General features: G+C 37.4%; 1 protein-coding gene and 1 pseudogene across 9 annotated transcripts in view; one reads left to right on the forward strand and one right to left on the reverse strand.

The window, feature by feature from the left end:
• The window catches only part of Rfx3 (regulatory factor X3), a 252369-nt gene that overhangs the window by 198617 nt on the left and 31533 nt on the right, over positions 1–22219 (reverse strand). The gene's annotated exons all lie outside the window — the stretch shown is intronic.
• On the forward strand, positions 1437–6457 carry LOC118587826 (annotated as a pseudogene).

Genomic DNA, 22219 nt, shown 5'->3' on the forward strand with positions numbered 1-22219 from the left:
TCATACCCACCAATCTTCCATTCCTAGTATAGTCCCATTAGAATGCAAGCAAATAACTAATTAGTTTTGAGGATTTTTTTTTTCAAATTTAAAAAGCAAATTGGATTCCAGTATATCAAATGAAGAAAAGATGTTTTTTAATAAGTCAAGAGAGAGTCAACAGAAAAACTATAGAACTGGGACTAGAAAGATGGTTCAGTAGGTGAAGGTGCAACTGGTCAAGCTTGCTACCCAAATGGAACCAATGGAAATAGCTACATGTGGTGGCCTGTATCTGTAACCCAACATTCCTACAGCAAGATGGGAGACAGAGACAGGACAGTCACCTCAAAGCTCATGGATAGCTAGCCTGGAGCATGCAGCAGAGCAACAGAAACATCAGGAAAGGTCTCACCTCAGCAAAGAAGGTGAGAACCAACTCAGAAAAGCAGTCTTGTGAGAGCCACATATATCCTCCTCCCCCGCCCCATCACACGCACACAAAATAAATAATAATATTAAAAAGTCCATGGACTCACAACACTGTATTCGACAATGTACACAAGGTGATTGTTCATAATTATGAATATAAACGTTCTTTGATTTTTATTTTGCTGAGAGCGTTCATTGATTAAATACTATTCTTGGTTATTTTTTTCACAAGAACTCTTCTCATAGGAACACAATTGATAGTATTTTAAATTCCACATTAAAAGTCCTTTTATTTTCTAGTTAATATCAAAACACATAAAACTCTTAATTACAAGGGAATTAACAAAGGTGTAATCTAATGTACAAAATCAACAATGTAAGCAAAAAGTTGACATTCATCAAGATTATAGTTTTAAAATCACAGCTCTCAATTCAGAACCTAACCCAGCTCCAGAGAATACACTGGGAACTACAGCTGACCTAGAATGTCAATACTGTGACTTTTCTCACAGGCCCCTTCTGCAATCTTGACAAAACACTATTGTATTCTCCTATCTCAGATATGTTAGAAAAGAGGGCTATATGTCAAGAATTCATCAGTATATCATAAAAACAAAATAAAATCTAGATCCAAAGAATCATGTGTGAAAATGGAATGTCAATCCTGTTAAGTACTAGACATGAGAGGGTAAGGAAAGATGGAGCTAAATGGTCACAACACACCAAACACTAAGCCAGTTTCCATTGGCACAAACTGGGAACTGATGGCATCAAAATCTCATGTCAACTTCCAAGAATACAACCACGGCCATGTACTGCCACCAGAGCGCTCTAACATTGTCACAGTTCTCGTGAGTGTTATTCTCCATTTCTATAAGCACAGTAGAAAAAAACAAACAAAACACTAAAAAGCAATCCGAGTCTTAAAATGAGAGAAGATAACTAGTACTTCAGAATTCTACAACTCACATAGCTTAAGATAATTCAGCGGTGACAAGCTTCATAGGGTACTTCAGGAGTTCAGCATGGCAGTGTCCACAGAAATGTTGCAGCCTTTGGCAATAAGCCAAAAAAGCCCCAGCTTTATGGGCCCTGGTGCTCAAGGAGAATCGGTCCATTGTGGACAATGGAGTTCTTCTGAAGCCACAGAGATGGACAAATTCCTGGCCCACAGTGCCAAAGTGGATGTGGTCTAGAGCTAGGGTGGGTTTCAGTCAGCCTAGGGATTCTTTGACAAGACGACATGCTGGGTGCTCTTGCTGGGGAAAGACCTTTGGTCAAAGATAACAGCTACAGAGGATGTGAAGAGGGTGTGAATCAGTTTCGTTGTCTTCCAAGTAACCCTGACCCCTTTGTCACTTCATCTGGAGATAAAAACATTCCCATCTGGGACATGAGAACTCCAAAATGCACAGACAGTGAACTTCAAAGGTGAGAGCATTAATACCTGCCAGAGTCCCAATGGGCAGACCATAGCTGTGGGCAGCAAGGATGATTATGTGACCTTACTGATGCCAAGATACACCATTCCAAACCAGAGACACTGTTCAAGTTCAAGGTCAACAAAGTTCGGAGTCAATAAAACTCCTAACACAATCATAATGACATGTTCCCCCTGGCAAACAGCAAGGGCTGTATCACCATTCTCAGTTATATAGAACTTATGCATGTACAGTCAATCTATCGATGTCCATCCTTCTAACTTCATCTGTATCAATTTTAACCCCATGGAGAAATCCTTTGGGTTTTTTGTTGGTGGTGTTTTTTTTGGTTTTTAGGTTTTTTTGTTTCTTTGGTTTTGGTTTTGGGTTTTTTTTGTTTTGTTTTTTTGGGTTTTTTTTTTTTTTTTTTTTTTTGGTTTTTTTTTTTCGTTTTTTTTGAGACAGGGTTTCCCTGTGTAGTTTTGGTGCCTATCCTGGATCTCACTCTGTAGACCAGGCTGGCCTCAAACTCACAGAGATCCACCTGGCTCTGCCCAGTGAGAAATCCTTTAAGGAAGTGCAGGTGACTTGGTCAACTTCAGGGGTATGGATGAGTTGCTGTGTGGAAAGTGTTCTTCCAGTCTCACATTGTGGAAATGCTGGCATTGGCATCCTAGGCTCACATTAACACAGCTCAAGTACAGACAGGAACTGAAAGGTGTAAGTGTGAGTCCTAGACCTTCACTGTAATTTAGCATTCCTAAACATCTCTGCTGGCATTTGCCTATGATGACATGGGTGTCAAATATGACAGCAGACAGGAAGCTGGAACTGTGAAACTGCTGTGGGATGGTCTTTCTGTACACTGTGAGTATGTGTTGCTCCCATTGGTTAATAAAGGTGCTGTGGCCTATGGGAAGGCAGGATAAGAGCCAGGCAGGAAATCCAAGCAGAGGGACAGGAAGAAGAAGAGTGGAGTCGGGAAGATGCCAGCCTGCCACCTAAGGAGCAACATGCCAGCATATTGATAACACACAGCCACATGGCAATACATAGATGAATAGAAATGGGTAAATTTACATAAAAGAGATAGCTAGCAAGAAGCCTGAGCCATAGACAAAACAGTTTTATACTTAATATAAGTCTGTGTGCTTAGTTGGGCTCGAGCAGCTAAGGGACAAAGGAAAACTTCAGTCTACAGTGAAGCTGTTTGAACTTCCTAATAAGAGGAAAACCTGACATAAGAGAAGGAGGCCTAATATAATCCATCTGCCCCTCATCCCTCACCTTTTAGCAGTTTTAAAATGGCTCTTGGAATTTGTGGGTACCCTAAATGATTATTGTAGTAGAATATTATTTTAAGGTATGTTATGTTTGCTTGTGCTGCATTTATTTAACTCTGTGAAGCTGTGTTACTGTGCCTGTGTAAAACACCTGATGGATATAGGAACTGGCCAATAGCAAGGCAGGAGAAAGGATAGGCGGGGCTGGCAGGCAGAGAGAATATATAGAGGGAGTAATCTGGGGGAAAAGGATCAAGCAGACAGCCCAGCCAGCCAGCAAGCCATGGAGTAAGAATAAGATTTACAAAAGTTAGAGAATGGGAAAAGCCCAGAGGCAAAAGATAGTTGGAATAAATTAAGGAAAGTTTGCAAGAAACTAAGCCAAGCTAAGGCCAGGCCTTCATAATTAATAAGCCTCCATGTGTGATTTACTTGGGAACTGGGTGGCGCCCCTCCCTCAAAAAAATAGACCAAAGGACCAGCCAACAACACAATGGTGTACCAACTTGGGGCTCTCGAATATCCATTTAGAGCCTAAGAAAGCTGAACAAACAAAAGAGTATGTGGCTCCTTTAAGAGTTTCAGCTAGACAGTTTCTGCTGGTCACTGAGTCCTTGAGCAGCTAGTATGTTAAGTAGGAACAAAAAACTAAGTAAAAATGCCTGCTGCAGTGCAAGCATTGGCATTCTGAGCTCTAGGAAGGTTGGATGCAGTTCCTGGTCAGACAAACCTCCGTCTGGCCGTGAGTTTCAAGCTTGGTTTTCACAACCTGAAAAGTGGGCAGGGCCAGCTGACAGCTGCACACAAAGAATCCAGGTGCAGGTTAACAGTATAAAGGTTTGCTCATATGGTCAAAAAAGACTAGAGATATTCAGTAAAGGAGTCCAGGTGGAAAAAAAAAAAAAAAAAAAAAACCTCAAAACACGTTCCAGTATGTTTTACAATATGTGTATGCTTAAGAAAGAAAGAAAGGGGGTAGGAACAATGGTAGAAAGAAGTAAGTTGTTCAAAAATAGTCTTTAAAGAGAGAGTAAAAGTAATATAAAAGAAAAAAAAGCCACATAAGATTGGAAATACACAGTCTGGATCCTGTATGTGTTGATTTTGAATTTGATTATTGAGAAGCAAAAGAGAGCTACTAGGATACATGGGATTGGGAACTAATGTGCTAAATTGAACCAATCTGGATATTTTAGAAATGCCTTAACTTTAAAAAGTCAAAAAATATACTTGTCAAATAGAAATCAAAAATGCTTTAGAATTTTGTTCCCACAGGAGAAGAGAGGCTGTGGATTCCTTCAGGGTAAATATGCATCAGGTTTGATCAGGCCAGACTTCCTGAATCTTGACAGGTGAGCAAAGGTTACTGCTGGTCTTCCCAGGACTTGGTCATTATCTAAAATTTTCTTTCTGGGACCCTAAAGTTACTTTGTCCTCAGACAGCAGGAAGAAATATAAAGAAAACTATGCCCACATTCCCAAGAATTAGGGGACATGGGTGGCTGTTGGTTAATTGGTGGGTTATGGATGTTTGTTATCATTTAGGGGAGTATAGTATATTAATACAAATTTAAAGTTATTTTTGTTACACTGTATATGTGTTTCTACTCCTATTTAAAGAATTTTTTTTATATTGAAAACAATTTAAGGTTATTTTTGTTACATTTGTATATATGTTTATATTCTTGTTTAAGGTATTGTACCCATGCAGTTCATTTGGAAATGTAGAGTGAAGCTCTAGTTTTTGAAAGCTGTTATTATAAACTATAAAAGACAATCAGGAAACAGGTTAGTGGCTACTCATTAATAACAATCAAAAATGTAGATGTGTTAGGTATGCCTTCCAGATCATATATTTTAGATATATGGTCTTCAAATCTTTTAAAAACATATAGAATGTACATTTAAAATGTTTTGTTAATTTAAAGTTTTTCATGACAATGAGACACATCTGAACCTGGCAGCACTAATTCACTTCAGAGAACATGATGGGCATTAAAGAAACTCCTTATGGAGTTTGCTTTCATTGTGCAAGGCAAATGAAACTGTTCTTGCCTTTGACTACTGACAATGTGCTGTGCAGGCTGGACATGCAGGACACACGGGGGGGGGGGGGGGAAAGTCTGTTGATCCTTGCCAAAACAAGGCAGAACAGTCCTTCATAATTCCTGCTTCACAGAAGAGTCTGCCAGATATTCTGTAGGCCGCAGAGGAAAGTGACTGTTGAACTTTGCCAAAACAAGTCGTTCAAATATCCTGCTTCACAGAAGTCTATCAGTTATTATTCAGGACACAGAAGAAATGGACTGAAAAACTTTGCCAAAGCAAGGCAGGACAGTCCAAAATTCCTGTTTCATTGGAAAGGTCTGCCAGATACTCTGGGCTTCTAAGATGGATGCCCCAACATTGCAGAGGAACTTTGGGTGACTGTCCAGGCAGCCAAATGTCTTTGTTGTTAGATAATAATGAATGCTTCTGGGAGTTTGATGGAGTTGAAGACTAGATAGTTATAGTTGCCATTTCCCTTAGTTATGATAGAAAGTAAATTAAGTATAAAATTTTGAATTCAATAAGATAGGGCAGATAATGCTCTATTTTCTCTGAATATGCTAACTACAAATGGGCAGACTATTATGAATATAATCCTTACTTGATAACTGTTATTGTATATAGTCTTACTATGTTTAATTTAAAATGTTTTCATTTTTATTTAGACAAAAAGAGGGAAATGTAGTAGAATATTATTTTAAGGTATGTCAGTTTTATGTTGCATTTGTTTAACTCTATGAAGTTGTGTTAGTGTTTAATAAAGAACTGGCCAATAGCACAGCAGGAGAAAGGATAGGCAGGGCTGGCAGGCAGAGAGTGTATATAGAAGGAGACAACTGGGAGGGAAGATCTGAGATCTAGGAACAAGAGGAGGAGGACAACTCCAGGGGCCAGTCACCCAGCCACCCAGAAATGCACAAAGAAAGGTATGCAGGAATAGAAAAGGAAAATCCCAGAGACAAAAGATAGATGGGATAAGTTAAGGAAAGCTAGCAAGAAACAAGCCAAAAAAGGCTGGGCATTCATAAGTAATAATAAGCCTCTGTATGTGAATTTATTTGGGAGATGGGTGGCAGGCCCCCAAAAAGAGTAAAATCCCCTAACAACAGATTATAAATTGGTATAAAACACAAAAATCTTTGGTCAAAGTGTCCATCCCTTACCCCACTTTGTGGTGCTTAGAGTTAAGCCAACTTTGTCCATGGTAAGCAAGTACTCTACCATTGACCTACATCGTGAACACATTTCTGTTGTTGTGTTTTTGTTTTTGTTTTTTTAGTGTATGCACATTAACTGTTTCTATCTTTTCCCCCAAGACCAGTTAGCTAAAAGTACTCTGCAAGTATAGATCATGACCCCAGCACATCATGTCTTTTGGGAGTCACCCTATCCTCACATTATTCTATGCATGGTAGTGTTTATTAAACATAATGCTACCTCGACAATACCTATGTAAAGGGAAGGCAGGACAGTGATGTTTTTTTAATAATTAAAAACATACAAATATAACTTTGGGAATTAATCACTTCATAAAGATTACCTTTTATTATGAGACTTCTGGGACTTATAAGATTACAATATTACTATTCTATTATGACAGGTAGATACTGCAATTTCTTGGGGTCTTTTTTTGAGAATTAGAGATTAAAATTATAATTCAGCTTAATGCTTTAACCAAGAACTCTCTGAAATACAGAACAAAGCCTGTAGCATGGGCTATACAATCCTTTAAAGTCATTTGTTTATATAGTCAGTATAAGCCTGCCCTCATTCTATATAGATTTGAAGGTAACAAATTATGAAAAACAATGGGAAAAGCTGTAAAAATAGAAATATACACAAAGTAGGGTTAAAGAAACATAAATTAGAATAGACAATCAAAGTTGGGAAGTTAAATAGTAATATGTGAAGAATAAGGACCCACATAAATGCTTGAAATAAGTTTTGCTTTCAAGTTCCCTTAATGGCAATATGAAGAAGGGGATAAATCAGTTTACTAATTCTTCTATTCTAGTTTGGTTTTGACCAATTCTCATTACGTTGCCCAAGCCAGCCTGAGACTTACTAAGTAGGCTAGATTGGCCTTGACCTCACACTTCCTGCATAATCATATTACAGCCATGTAGCGTCATACCTAGTTTTCTTTTTATTAAGAAAAACACTTGGCAGGGCTAGCAGGAGGGCTCAATGTGTAAAAATGGTTGCTTCCAAGCTTGACCATCTGAGCTTAATTCCCAGGACTAAAATTGTGGAAGAAAAACATTTCCTGGGTTCTAAAAGCATCTAGTGCACGCAAGCTCACATTCTGTGGATATGCATAAGCATGCACACACATGCACATGGGTGTGCACAAATACAAATTTTAAAATGTAGCTTACTTTTAAAAGCATCAACTGGAGATAAGATCACTTTCTGCTCTTGGAGAGATCACTCAGATTTGGTTCCCAATGCAAACATTGGTGTTTACAATTGCATGTAAGTCCAGGTCCTGGGGGTCCAACACTCTCTTCTGGCCTCCACAAGCACCAGGCATACATGTAGTACACTTACATACATTCAGGCAAAGCACATATATATAAATAAAAATAAACAAATCTGTAGAAAACAGAAAACATATACCAAACAACTCTTTATCCTACCATAGAGATTTATGAATTGCTGTTCTATGCACAATAGCAATGAAATTGTAACATCCTAGACATCCACCAAAAGACACATAATGAAATTTTATATATATATATATATATATATATATATATATATATATATATATATATATATATATATATATATATATATATATATGTGTGTGTGTGTGTGTGTGTGTGTGTGTGTGTGTGTGTGTATACACTATAGAATATTGTTCAGCTATTAAAAAATTTTTTTCAGAAAAATAGATGGACCTGGAACTTATAAGTGATCCAAACTCAGAAGAAAACCACATGCTCTCCCTCATTAGCGAACATTAGTCTATAATGTGTACATGTCTGTAACAGATGTGAGGACACAGCATAACATTTAGAAAAGAGATCAAGAGATGGTAAAGTAGGGTGCTGATGAAGAACAATGCAGGCAAAAGAATGAGTCTCAAAAGAGGATATAAAGCTAATTAATTTCTAGTTTCAACTCCATCAGATTTTTTTGTGGATATGTATTCAACTTTCTGTGTATTGAAGTAGCAATAACTATGTTTGCATTCCAAAAGAACAGATGTGACAGTCCTTTGAGGCAGCAGTTATAAAAGTTGAGCATATTATTTAGTTTCATTGACCATTAGTACAACAGATATTTGGGATACATCATATATTAAACACTTCTATATAAACAGCACACAATAGTAATATCATGCTAAATTTATCACATCTTTAATTTTGCCTCAGAATAACCTGGCAATGTAACAAGGTAATTATTATTCAAGTCTTATTTTCAAATGACAAAACTAAAATCTTGAACAGTTGCATTACATGTTCAATGGTCCTTACAGATGGCAAGGCCAAGTCTTAAACACAGGTCTCCTAATTCCAAGGCCAGCATGTCTTTTCATCATGCATTCTGGGTGATGATAAGTGTGGCTTCTTCAACTCTGTAGTGGATAGCCATCCCAGCATTGGCCTGGAAGTCCCAACCCCCATTGAGGCTTTGGTAATGGTCACGCCCACAAGGCAGGGCGGAGGAGGAAGAGGAAGACCAAGGATCAGGAAGAGGTCACTCTCTTGGTTCCCGGACTCTGGACGCTGGTGGTAGACTGAGCAGAGTTCTCCAGAGAACACGGCCGGACTGCACTATACCCTTGCCAGACCCTGTAACCTACCCCCTCATTTGTAAGTACCCAACAAAATAAACCTCCCTTTCAACTACGTGGAGTGGCCTTAATAATTTCACCAATACAACTCTTTTCATCATTTCTATACTTAACCTGCATAACCTGATCTCTCCCAGTCAGAAATTCTCTAAGAGTGGCTGAGCTTGTAGAGATGCTGTGTTTATGATTATGTATGATAGACCACCTTATGTGTCCACTGTAAAAATTATTTTCTAAGCATATTTGTGTAACATTGCTAAGAAAATTCCCATTTACATTTTAAATGGTCAAGAATGAAGTTTTTGTGATGGTAAAATTGTCAAGCAGGTAAAGGCCCTTTTCATGCAAGCATGCTGACCTAAGTTCAAGACCCTGAACCCATGTAAAGGTAAAAGGAAAGAACAGAGCCCATGAAGTTATCCTCTGACCTCTACACATATGCTCTGTTATGCATTCAAACAAATATTATGTTCACACACAATAAAAATAATTTTTAAAATAAGAATGAAATTGCTGATCATTAGAAAAATCCTCCCAAGATCCAAAAAGAAAAACAGACACCAAAAAGAGATATATAACATGTATGTTTATTAAATTATAAATCTGCCATCCCCTTGCTCACATCAACTTATCAAAACCACAGGATTATTTGTCAACTCCTCAAACCTTTCTACCAAATCCATAATGATTACTAAAGGCCAGAATAATTGCATGTAGTAAACCCTGCTTCTTGCCCTTTCGTTAGACTCTAAACTGTGGTATAAGGCCATGGCTCTGCAGTTCTAACTGGCTCATGATAAAGGGCACTGGCTGGTCATGAGGCCTGATGAGGTCCTGGGACACAGAAGCATCTTTTTTTCCTTTGGACTTTATCAAGCAGAGAACTGGCAATTTATTTTGAGCCAGAAAAATAAAATATAATCTTGGGCCATCTGGTTCTGTAACACTCTATATTTGTTTAGAAAGGTCACTGTTGTCAAGTTATTGAATGTTATCTCTGGAATTGACAGGAAGAGGGAAGGTTTTGAAAGCAAGCCAGGAACACTAAAGCACTGGATATTAATGTGTAAAATTGTAAAATAGTATTTAAAAGGTTGGTCTTCAGTGATAAACAGACCACAGTTCAAATCCAAGCTTCACCACCTTTAAATGACCAGAGGCATGTCATCAGATTTCTTAATTCAATGTTCCCATCTATAAAATCTAAATAATAGTATCCTGATGGGCAGATACAAACACACACTGACACACAGAGCACATAGATACATGTATGTAATTACCTCATTGTTACCATTTAAAATATAATAATTATAAATTTCAATATAATTCCGTTATAATTTTCCTTAGTTTTGTATGCCATTAAATGTTTACATTTATCTACTTAATGTGCATGTATGTGTGTATGTCCATGTCCTTGTAATTTTTTATTGTCAATCTGACACACCTGAGTCATCTAAGAAAGCCTCGATTGAGGAATTGACTCAGTCAGACTGGCCTTAGGCATGTTTCTAGTTAACTTAATTTTAACTGATATAGGAAGCCCAGCCCAATGTGGGTGGTACTGTCCCCAGACAGGTGGTCCTGAACAGTGTAAGCTAGATAGCTAAACATGACACAGAGAGCCAAAGAGCCAGCCAGCAAGCAGCACTCCTCCACAGTTTCTACTTCAAGTTACTAGCTTGAGTCCCTGCTGACTTCCCTGGTTGATGGATTGTGTCCTAGGAGTGTAAGCCAAAGCCTTTCCTCCCCTAACTTGCTTTAAGTCAGAGTGCTGTATCAGAGGAACAGGGCGAAACTAGAACACAATGGAATGTGTAGGGAGGTCAGAGGACAACCTGTAGGAGTCTGCTCTCTCCTTCTATGACATGGGTTCCAAACACCAAACTTAGGGTGTCAGGCTTGGCAGAAAGCACCCTTACCTGCTGGGCCAACTTGCCAATCTGACATGCTGGACATTAAAAGTTTTTATTACTGTTATGGACACTTCTTCAAAGAGCAAAATAGAATTCATATACAGAATTATGGTTTGTGCTTACATACCAATTATATGGGTTTGGAGTCTATACCTGATAAAAATAAACAAAAAACAAAACAAAACTTTTTTTTTTTAAGAAAAAGGAAGAGAGAAAATCAGGTCTATGAAAATTCCATCCAACAATCTTCTTGTTGGCAAAAAGCAATGTTTTCAGTTCAATAGGCCAGACAGAGTCCAGGCCAATTTATAGATCCCAGGGGTGGCCAATACTTTTCTTAAACTTTAACAGACCAGATACTCACACACAACTGTTTCCCCAATACCAAAGTAGTTGGGAGAAGCCTGGACTCTTGGGCTAAGAAAGGCTTTTTCATCTTTTCCTTCTGTAAACTGTTAGGTGCTACAAAGCCCCCTAATTGTTGATGTAACACTTCTCCCAGGAACTGCTGGGTTCTCTAATTCCTCAATGATACTTACAGTCCAGGGAGACCTGAGATTGAAAACAAATTTCAAACTCTGGAACCTAATGGCTACTAACAGATCTCTAAAGTACAGACATTGGACTGGATAAATGAATCAAAGAAATGCACACACCTAAATAGAAAGAAAAAGAGTGGCTGATTACCCTTTATCTACCCAGCATGCTGTGTGAATTCACACCCACCACTTCCTCTCTAACCACACTGACCTGCCAGGGAAATTCAAAGCCCATAGTCTCTTTTAAGTTTGCATCTCACTTCTGATCCCAAATGATCACATGTATGTTCAGTCAATATAGTAGTATTTGCTCCTAAGCTTTGGGAATCTGGCTTTATTCTTACTTTCTCTATATAGATTCAAGAAACAAAACTTCTTATAAGCACATCTTTCTGAAACTATAGTTCAAAAACGGTCGTTGGTCCCAATCAAAATAGTTCATTTATACTCTAAAATGCTAGTGGGGATGTATGTTTCATTTTTGTAATATAGTATCTGATTTTTCTACTTAATGTTCAAATTAGGAGAGGGACTATCAGAGCCAATCCCTTGTCAAGTACAAACCATGAGAGTGCAGCCACAGTTTGAAAGTCCCTTTCCCTTGAACATTCCTGAAGAACACTGATTTCACAAGATGCCCCACACTAAACAAAGGACAGAGCTCTATGGTAGGACACTTTAGCATGTGAAACACAATACAGTTCTCAGCATCAATCAAATAAAATGCTCTCCCCAAACACATATTCATAATGTTAATGAAGTCTTTGAAATAAAAGTCAAAATGATAAGCATTACCATCTCCAGCTCATAGGTCAGGTTTCACTCAGAAAGAGTAAGAAAGGCATCTCAAAGCAAATCAGCCAACAAGTGGTACAGTCATTACTTCAAATGCACTTTTCCTTTCTTAACTCTCCTCCAACTACATAACATTATGGTACAATCCTTGAGATAGTAAAGAACAAGCTAGAAACCTCATCATACTAGAGGGCCAATGAATGTAAAGGTTTGAAAAGTTTTTAAATGACCAAACTTAAATATTCCCAATAACTACATGGTTACAATCATAACCTTCAATGCAAACATCATAAATACCACCTATAAGCTGAACTAATTAAATGGTTGTAGAGGGTCCTAACATACAGAACACTGGATCATAGCAAAAAAAAAAAAAAAAAAAAAAAAAAAGTCTACCAAAATTCTACAGCAAATTTTTGAGAACATAGTCATACTTGGAGCAAGAAACCCATTAAGAAAACAGATTCAAAGGAAGACATGGAGCATGAAATGGAGATTACCAGGTTCAGAGAGCACAGAAGCAGTACATCAGTTATGCACTGAGTGAAGCCTCACAGATGGAGCATTTATGGAATGCTTGGGAAGGAAGCAGAAAAGGGATTCCAGTGATACAAACCACCATTAATGAAGCTAAAGGCATAGACAAAACAGCAACTCTCTTTGCCTAGTGATGTCTTCAGGTACTATCTCCTAAATTCCATATGAGGGCCATAACTGTTAAACTATGAAGAAATCTACATGTTCAGTCTTACACATTCATTCTAGCATGTTTAGAACACCAGCCCAGCTCCAATATTCTACTTTTGAATCAGGAAACAACAAAATATTTGCAAAAACTGTAGGAAGCCACTAAAAATAACTATGTTCCTTGGAGAAAAAAGGAAAGGACTGCTAATTTGTAGCATTACACTAATCTGAATAATGGCTAAGGTGGGTGCTATCAGAGCACCAGAAAAGAACAACTGTTGATGAAGATGTGGAGAAAATGAAGTTGTTTTCCAGGACTTGTGAGATACAAATATATGCAGTCACTATGCACTTTGTGTCATATTTTTAAAATCTATTGAGAAGTATCTGACAAATTACTGCTCTATGAACCAATATGTTCTATAAGTAGCATTTCTCTTCAACAATTATCTGAGCATATTATTTAATATGGGATTCATATATTAACATTACCATAACCATATGCTGAAGCCTTGACAGGAGTGGAGACAGCCCAAAGCAAGATGCATGTTTGCCCCACCTCCACTATGAAGTGTACCAACAGAAACCCAAAGAATTAAAATTTCTCCATGCGCCCCTGCTGCAGAAAAGGGAACCTAAAGCCCTACTGTCACCCAGAGAAATTCCAAACAAAGGAAGAGATTCATAGTTTTGACAGAGCAACTAACACACACACTTCCTGGATGTGGTCTCATCCTTTCCAAAAAAACCATGACATTGTTTCTGGAAAAACAGAGAAATAAAAACTGTTCCAGGATTGACCAAACTGTAAATAATTCCATTTCCCTACAAATTTCTGCTTCCCAATTTATCTTAATTAGGTTAGAGATATGGTCCAGCAGTTAAAAGCACATACCTAGATACACATTTACTTTTATGAAAGTGAGTCACAGGAAAGCCTTGAAAGCATCAGGGAAAAGGGACTTCTCTCACAGGATCTGAATGTGAGTCCAAGCACTTACATGTGTCACAATGACCTGTTTGGTCACTACAGCTCCAAGGGACCTAGCGCCCTCTTCTGGCATTCATGGGACCTGCACTCATCTGCACAAATCCTGTATCCCACACATACCAAGCATAATTTAAAATAAAGATTTTAAAAATTACAGGGAAATTACACACCATGCCTATAAGTCTAAATGTCCTGTATGACTACAATCCTCATTTATGAGAATATGACTGGGCTACATAGTATTTCAATTCCAAATCCTCCTTTACTGTGTTAAATACTTTCGGGTATATTTTCACATACCTGTGTTGTTCCTTTTACTATATTTTCTTTTATTTATTTTCCTAGTGGTCTCCCTGAGGATTACAATTAGTATTTTTCCTAAACTGTTTCTGTGTTAAAGCAAATTTTTAAATTATGAACACAATTTTATCATTTTTGCATTCGCTAGCTGTAGTTTGGAGACAATAAGAAGGAAAATTACATTTCATAAATCCATTGTCACCTTTACAATTACCCTTTATTTCATGTGACATCTTGTGATCTGTTATTCGAACCATTGGGTCTCTTTACAATTACTTAGAGAGGTCTCTCAGTGACAAACTCTTCCAGTTTTTGCTTATTTGGAAGTGTCTTTTTTGTTGTTTTTTTGTTTGTTTGTTTGTTTTTTGTTTTTTTGAGTCACAAGTTTCTCTGTGTTACAGCCCAAGCTGTCCTGAAACTCACTCTGCAGACCAGGCTGGCCTCGAACTCATAGAGATCCCGTCTCTGCCTCCCCAGTGCTTTGATTAAAGGTGTGCACCACTACTGCCCAATATGTCTTCCATATTTTTAGAGTTTAGCTGGACACAAAGCTCCTTGCTGTCAGTCATTTCCATGCAATGCTGCAAATGTCTTCTAACCTTACTGTACATCAGCTATTAGTCTTCTGAGGACCCCAGGTGAGAGAAGTCCCTTTTCCCTGATGCTTTCAAGGCTTTCCTGTGACTCACTTTCATAAAAGTAAATGTGTATCTAGGTATGTGTAGCTTGGTATTTATTCCATTCAGATTATGCTGAACTTCTTGAATATGTAAGTTAATACATTTCAACTTGCTTGGAAAATTTTCTGTAATTATTACTTTAAATATTCTTGCCGTTTTCTTCTTCTAGAGCTCTTTTTATGCCTATGGTAGTACACGCGATGGTGTCTCTTGAGTTTTTCTCGATGTTTTCTGTTTGGGGGTAAGTTTCTCCTCACACTAGATGGTCCCTATCAAGAGCTCCCAGGTGCCCCCTCGTCTTATCAGCTTATCTATGCCACTGTGCCCTTTGAGAACACCTTTGCTTTTAAACTCCAGAATACTTGAGTGGCTATTTTTAAAATTGGTATCATTGTATTCTCTCTTGATGAAACACCAATTTCTTACATTTAAGTCCTTTAGACATGTTTAACTAAGTTCTTGGAGGTTTACATTTATAACAACTAACTTTACAAATCTTTAAATATAACTAGATACCAGATCTGGGCATAATAAAGCAGGCCTACAATTCCAGCACTCCAGAGGCAGAAATAGGGAGATCATCCTAAATTCCAATTCAGCCTGGTCTACCCTGTGAGGTCCAAGCCAGATAAGGATACATAGGGAAACCTTGTTTCAAGAAATCAAGATCAATTAATTAAAATAAATATTGACTAGAAAAGTTTTCTGTTGACAGTTTTTGTTTAGCTGTTTCATTTTTTTCCTGTGTATGTGTTATTTCTTGTAACAAAAAGACTGTACCTGAAAGTCCAGAAAACTCCAATCCAACCAAAGCAGAATAGTATGACAAACCAAAATTAACTAGATACCACAAAGCCACCTTCATTTGCATGGTGGGAAGTACATGGATAGAAAGTGCAGCAAAATGGCTCACCCGCCCACACAGGACTCATCCCCTGAATCTAACTAGCATATGCAAACAGTTCTTTAATTACTGCCATGCTACTGCTTTAGCAGTGTATTAAACGTTTTACTTCTTCTGATCCAAAGGGTGAATTCTTTCACCAACTTGATAAATTCCCTGACATTTTCTATTTCTTTGAAGTTTAAATATTTTGTTGGAAACTGGACATTTTATATAGTATATTTTAGGGCACAGATGTATGAATCTTCCATTGTCCTCCCAATGTATCTGAAATTTTTCAAATTGTGCTAACTTAGCACTTTCATAGATTCTATTACCTATGAATGGCCACCAACTTTTCTTTTTAAATTCCTGATTTCAATTTCTAAGCAAGGCTTACTAGTAGTCACACTTGTATAAATATAATAGTGTTCATTGACTGCTCAGATGATTTCAAGTGCCTCAGTTACACATATTCCATCCTTTGTCAACAGTATCTTTATGAAGTGCCAACTCCAGCTTTCAAGGGCTTATAAACCCTTGCTTTCATTTCCTAATGACATAGAGCCTCAAGATCAGTCAGAGGTGACATTTTCAGATCCTTCCTAGGCCAATATCACAGTCTTATGTATTAAGCAGACTTTTAGATATCAAGGAACATGTCAGAGCTTTCTAATGTGCTATGACTGGCTAGTTCTCCAGGACTTTCTTTAAAATTCCTAACCAGGCTCTGGTTTGTACCAAATGAAGTTACAGCCTTAAGCAGTAGAGATCTTGCCAAGGGTTGGCTATTGTCTCAGTAATGCCCTGGAAAATGAGCTTTTTCTTTCTCCAAGCACAGTTCAAGTCAACCAACTAGCCAAGGGCTCTCTGAACAGTTTTCCCAGGGAGCTGCAAGTTCCGACAAGACATTGACTATGCTCTTGGGACAGAGGTTATATTTAATAGAGTACCAAAGGCAGAAAGATTCATATTCATTCATATTCTCATTCTCTCCTTCCCCCTTATTCAAACTTGCTCAGTTGCCAGATTTTAGCTATACCACTAGGGTAGAGTAGAGGGGAGATGGGAATATCATTAAGTTCCACAGACCTCATTGTCTTTCAAAAGTTCCATCATTTTCTCTTGAGAAGTCATTTTTTAGTGTATTCTCCAGTTTTGTCAATTATCAGAATCCAAACTAAGAGAGAGAGAGAGACAGACAGACAGACAGGCAGAGACAGAGAGTGAGAGAGAGAGAGTGAGAGAGCGAGAGAGAGAGAGAGAGAGAGCGAGCATTGTTCTCCAAGGGAGTAAAAATAAGCCTATATGCAAAGACTTAGCACAATGCATCTTTTTTGGGGGTCCTTGTTCATTGACAGCATTCCAATTCCTTTCTATAAAGAAGAAAAGACTCCATGACAAAGAAAAGCTGTTCCATCTTACCTTACTTGGCAATTCTAATTCAATTGTGACAGAAAGGAATTAATAAAACAAACAAACAAACAAACAAAAACAAAACCCACAGAAATCAGAGTGAGGAGGTCAAAGAAAAGAAAATAGATCTAAACATAGTAGACAGCCCTACAAGAGACAACAGAGAACTCAGACAGAAGACATCCCTAAGTCTCGTCACAGCAGATATCCTTCCCATGATTCCTCTGAAGAGACTCAATACAGAATAGGGTTTATTTCAGATTTACACAAGTTTAGTCAAACATGTGGAGTTGAAGTCAAATAAAAAAAGAACTTCTGGAAAATAATATTATTTCTATTTAATGTGCTTATATAAGCCACATTAAGATCAAAACTATCAAGGTGGCCAAAAAAATTCAACGCCTGTTCAAGAACGTTGTTGGGTATTTTTCTGTTGTACAGCAAACTAAACCAAGGATGACTGATTCTATTCCATAGTCCCACTACTGGGACACAGCTCCGAGAGGCCTTTATCTTACAAGTGATCTTATGACTGCTTCTTGGTTGCAGGTGAGACACAGCACATTTAAGAGACTAGGATAGCTAGGCTTCGCTCCCCAGATACTTTTCAAGTCTCTGCCTTTACTTGGCCAGTTTTCCACATGGGATTTCTAGAAGACTAATGAAATCTGTTACAAAACTCAGTCTCCTAAAAACACAAACACTGAAGTTTCCAGACCATCCTAAAGAAATTAGACTAAAGCAGCTTTTAATTCTACATTGTGTTTGTGAGATGTTCATTTTCATATTTGTTAAAGCTTAAATTGAAAAGGAAAGGACTTTTCAAGAGTTCTGACTACCACCAATACAACCAATTACTGCAATATTAAGGCAAATGTTCACGTGATCTGAATAGAATCAAATATAAGAAACTCTTGAATTAGCAAAGTTGAATGAAGACCAAAAATTATAGTCAGAGTCTCTATGCTCTGTTCTTTCTCACAGTGAGGGTCAAGTGAAACTCAATAAATCACTCATAAGCTGAACAACCTTGGAAAAGTCAATTAGTCTATCCATATATCAGCTCTTCATTTATTCATTAGGTAAAATTATGTGTGCTCTATTTTACAGGAATGTGGTATAAACAAATAAGACAAGGATATGTTTTAAAAGCCACAAACTGTTATACAAATATAAGATAGTATTATTTACCTGAGATTATGCTAAGTTCAATAAATCTAGATATGCTCCATTGTAACCATAAATTATTATCATAATTATTTCATAACAAATATTATACATTATTGGCTAAAATTACACCAAATTTTACTACAGATAATTAAGAATACTATAATTTCTTATAATTATATATCAACTAGTAAGTGGGAAAGCCATCAATAATCTTTAAAATATACTAGACCTTATAAATATTTATCCTCTATACTAAAAAGCAAAGGTAAGATTATATGGCTTAAATGCAAGATAACTTCAAACTAAATTTCACCCATTTGTTATTTTTTATAACCTTATTTTTACATACATCTACTAAAACTGTAATCACAGTGTTGTGGTTTGAAATTTTAATCTTCCCCATAGGCTCTTGTTTAAACTTTGATCCCCAGCTGAAAGTGCTTTTCATGAAAGTGTGGCCAAGAGGTGGAAGTTGGTCACTGGAACAGACTTAATGTTTTATAGAACATACTTAAGGTTCACCCTCAGCTTCCTGGGGATGGATACAATATGGCTAACCAGCCCAATTGCTCCTGCCAGCTTGAGTTCCAATCCTGAGTCCATGATGAAACATATCCCTCTGGACTGTAAGCTCAAATAAACTCTCCCTCCCATAGATGACTCTTTCAAGGTATCTCATCACAGCAACAGAAGAGTAACTAGGACAGAAAGTATGACAAGTGGGGCTGTTGCCCTGACAAACTTCACCAGGGTGGGTCTGAAGCATCCAGACGTGGTTTATAGGGGAAATGTAGAAGAGTTTGGAACTTTGGGGGAGAAAGGCCCTAGAATGCCATAAGCAGAGCCTAAGTGGGCCACTGTAGTAGGAGTTTTGAAGACAAGAACGCAAACAAAAATGCTGACTGTGAGGCCTGGCACATAAAGTTTCAGAGGAGAACAAGGACACTACTGGAACCTGGGCTACTGGCCAATTGGGTTATGTGCTGTCAGAGAATTCTGGTGGCAGTCTGCCAGTGTCCCTAGCACCTAAGTGAAGCTGAATTCAAAACTAACGACCTAATGTGTTTGATGGAGAAAATCGAGCTACAACACTGAGACTGTGGCATGGTTATTGCTCACTGCCCTCGTTCAAACGTGCAGTCAAACAGGGCAAAAACAAATTAATGACAAAGCATCTGTAACTCTTTACAGGCATCAGCATCATTAAAGAAACCCTGCTCAGCAGTAGGACAATAAGAAGGAGACCCTGAAGGCAAGACTGCACCCACAAAAGGCTCAGCTTCAAAGGAACACACCTGAGCTGAGAGTGCCACAGGACCACCTGGCCAAGAAAAGCAACAGAAAGAGAAACTAAGGCACAGAGCAACAGACCTCCATCATTGCAGTGTGTCACTTTCTACATCTATAAAATGGGTTCCCATCTCAAAGCATTCTTCCCTCTTTTAAACTTCTAACGTTGCTGGGTGTGGTGGCAAATGCCTGTCAACTCAGCACTTGAGAGGCCAAAGCAGAAAAACTGAAAATTTTAGAGCAACTTAAGCTACACAGTGAGTGCTCCATGCCAGGCAGGGATACAGAGTGTGACCCTGTCTCAAAAAAAAAAAAAAAAAATTAAAATGATAAATAATGTCAATAAACACATATACATACAACTAACCTTTATCCCATGGTTTTCATAAGTCCTAATAGTCATGTTATAATATAAGAACACCAGCTGGGAACAACAATAAACTTACACATTTATATGCAAAGAAGTCATCAGAACAAAAACCACAAAACAGCATAGCAAATTTGCGTTCCTATATATGTGTGTCCTTGAGATTAAACCGAGGGCCTTCTGCATAGTTCTAGTACTGAGTCACATCTCTAGACACAACATTTTTTTAAGTGTTTTTAAAAAATGAGTTTTAATGACATTCTAGCTTGAAAGTAATTTATCAGTGACAAAGAAGTACAAAATGAATGAATCCACATAATTAAGCAACCTTGAAATTTAAGAGAAGAAAAAAAAACTGCCCCAAAACAATGTACTTAAGGTATAAACGGAAAAGTAAAACCAATGAAAGAAAAGCTGTCTTAATATATTTGGTACTATCACAGACTATTAAAAACTAGGTGATTTATAAAAAGTATTTCTGGCCTGTGAGATGGCTCAAAGAGGACAGAGCTGACTTCCACTCCTGCAGGTTGTCCTCTCTCACCTACATCTGCAGTATGGTCAGTGCATGAGTGTTCACACACTCAAACACACTCACTAAATTAACTGACTAATTATTATAATTTAAAAATATAATTACTCCTGATGGTTCTCGGGACAAGGAGTCCAAAGGTGAAAAGGGATGAATGCGGATGTTCTCCACAGGCTCTAGCCCTCTTCCCAAGACATCCCCAAGGCAGAAAACAGAAAGGAAGTACTGTAAGAAATAAGTAACACAGTCAGGGTCCAGATCACTTTTATTACAACACATTCTCATAACTATCCCATTTCAGACAGAACATAAACATTAGGTCTATTGTCAATCACATTTTAACTTTGGGAGACCCTCAATCACAGCAGATATGGTACGCCTTATAAAGTTATTTGTCATTAGTCAAAGAAATACAAGCCCATATTATTTTTCAAGTGATGTGCAAATTTTTAATTAAAAAGATTGATCACATCTAGTATCAGAGAACCAGCAAAGAAATACAACATTAAAATATGATTATTGGTGATAAAAAGTGACATAAGTTTGCTAAAGAGTTATTTTTCAATTGATAAAAATATTCCCAAGTACTTACCTTTTATGAAGTAATTCTATTATTAAGAATTCTTATTAAAGAAATAATTAAAGAAATAAAGAAATAAACTTGGCATACAATTACTAATTAGTACCAATAGGATACCATTTATATATGTGGAGAATATAATATAATTGCTTCAATAAACTGATATACAATGCCAAAAAGGATATAAAATTTAATTCATTGTCATAGAAAAATTATTCAAGGAGTATCAAACTTTAAAAATGTGTATTTTTGTTGAACTAATGAATAAAAGATACAGACAGGTATAAAAAAAAAAATCCTGTTTTATACCCCAGAACTCATTATGAGTTTTGATATATATAAGAAATATAATACTCAAGACAACTCAAATGTTGATAATAATGTTATCAGCTCAGTTCTAAAACTAAAGACTTGATCATTTAAATGCACAGTTACTAAGCCATATTAGGTCAGCATTCCAGTTTTCATGTGATAGATGATTCAATACTCTTAATGAAACCAAACCGTATGGGCCAATTGTCACGAAGCACACATTTCACTTGTGAGCAGAGGTACATCCAGGAGCAGGAATGGGAGCACACACTCAGAGGCCTTGAAGACATGCATTAATCTCTGAGCAGAAGGCTTGTCTTTATTGCTTCTCATTTTCCCCTTTGTAACTTTTATACTTTCTCCATGGTTTACATTAAGCCAGGATTCTAATAAAATAAACCCTGAAAATCAGTTAAGTTGGATAGGGAATAGACAACACCAAGATTAAATCATTACTGAACTTACATGCCATTATGCCATACCTCATAGGGATCTTTTGTAAATAATCAGAGCCATTTTGGTTGCCACAATAGTGGGGAAAGGTGAGTGGTTTTTAGGTCATTTTGGACCAAAGATGCTGCAACATCTTTTCAAGAACTGTCACGCCTATAATGGTAAAGTATGCCTACTGAGGTAGGACCATCATTTCTTGTTCAATGTTGTATTTCTAGTCCACTACATAGCGGCAATAAATAATTTTTCAGTGACTAAAGTAAAATAAGTAATTTATGGTGAGATTCAGAGGCAGGTAAAAGAGTAATAGCAGACAAATCATAGCTCTCCATCTCTAGTGGAGTT

This window comes from Onychomys torridus, chromosome 1 (genome assembly GCF_903995425.1).
Source record: "Onychomys torridus chromosome 1, mOncTor1.1, whole genome shotgun sequence".
Taxonomy (NCBI): domain Eukaryota; kingdom Metazoa; phylum Chordata; class Mammalia; order Rodentia; family Cricetidae; genus Onychomys; species Onychomys torridus.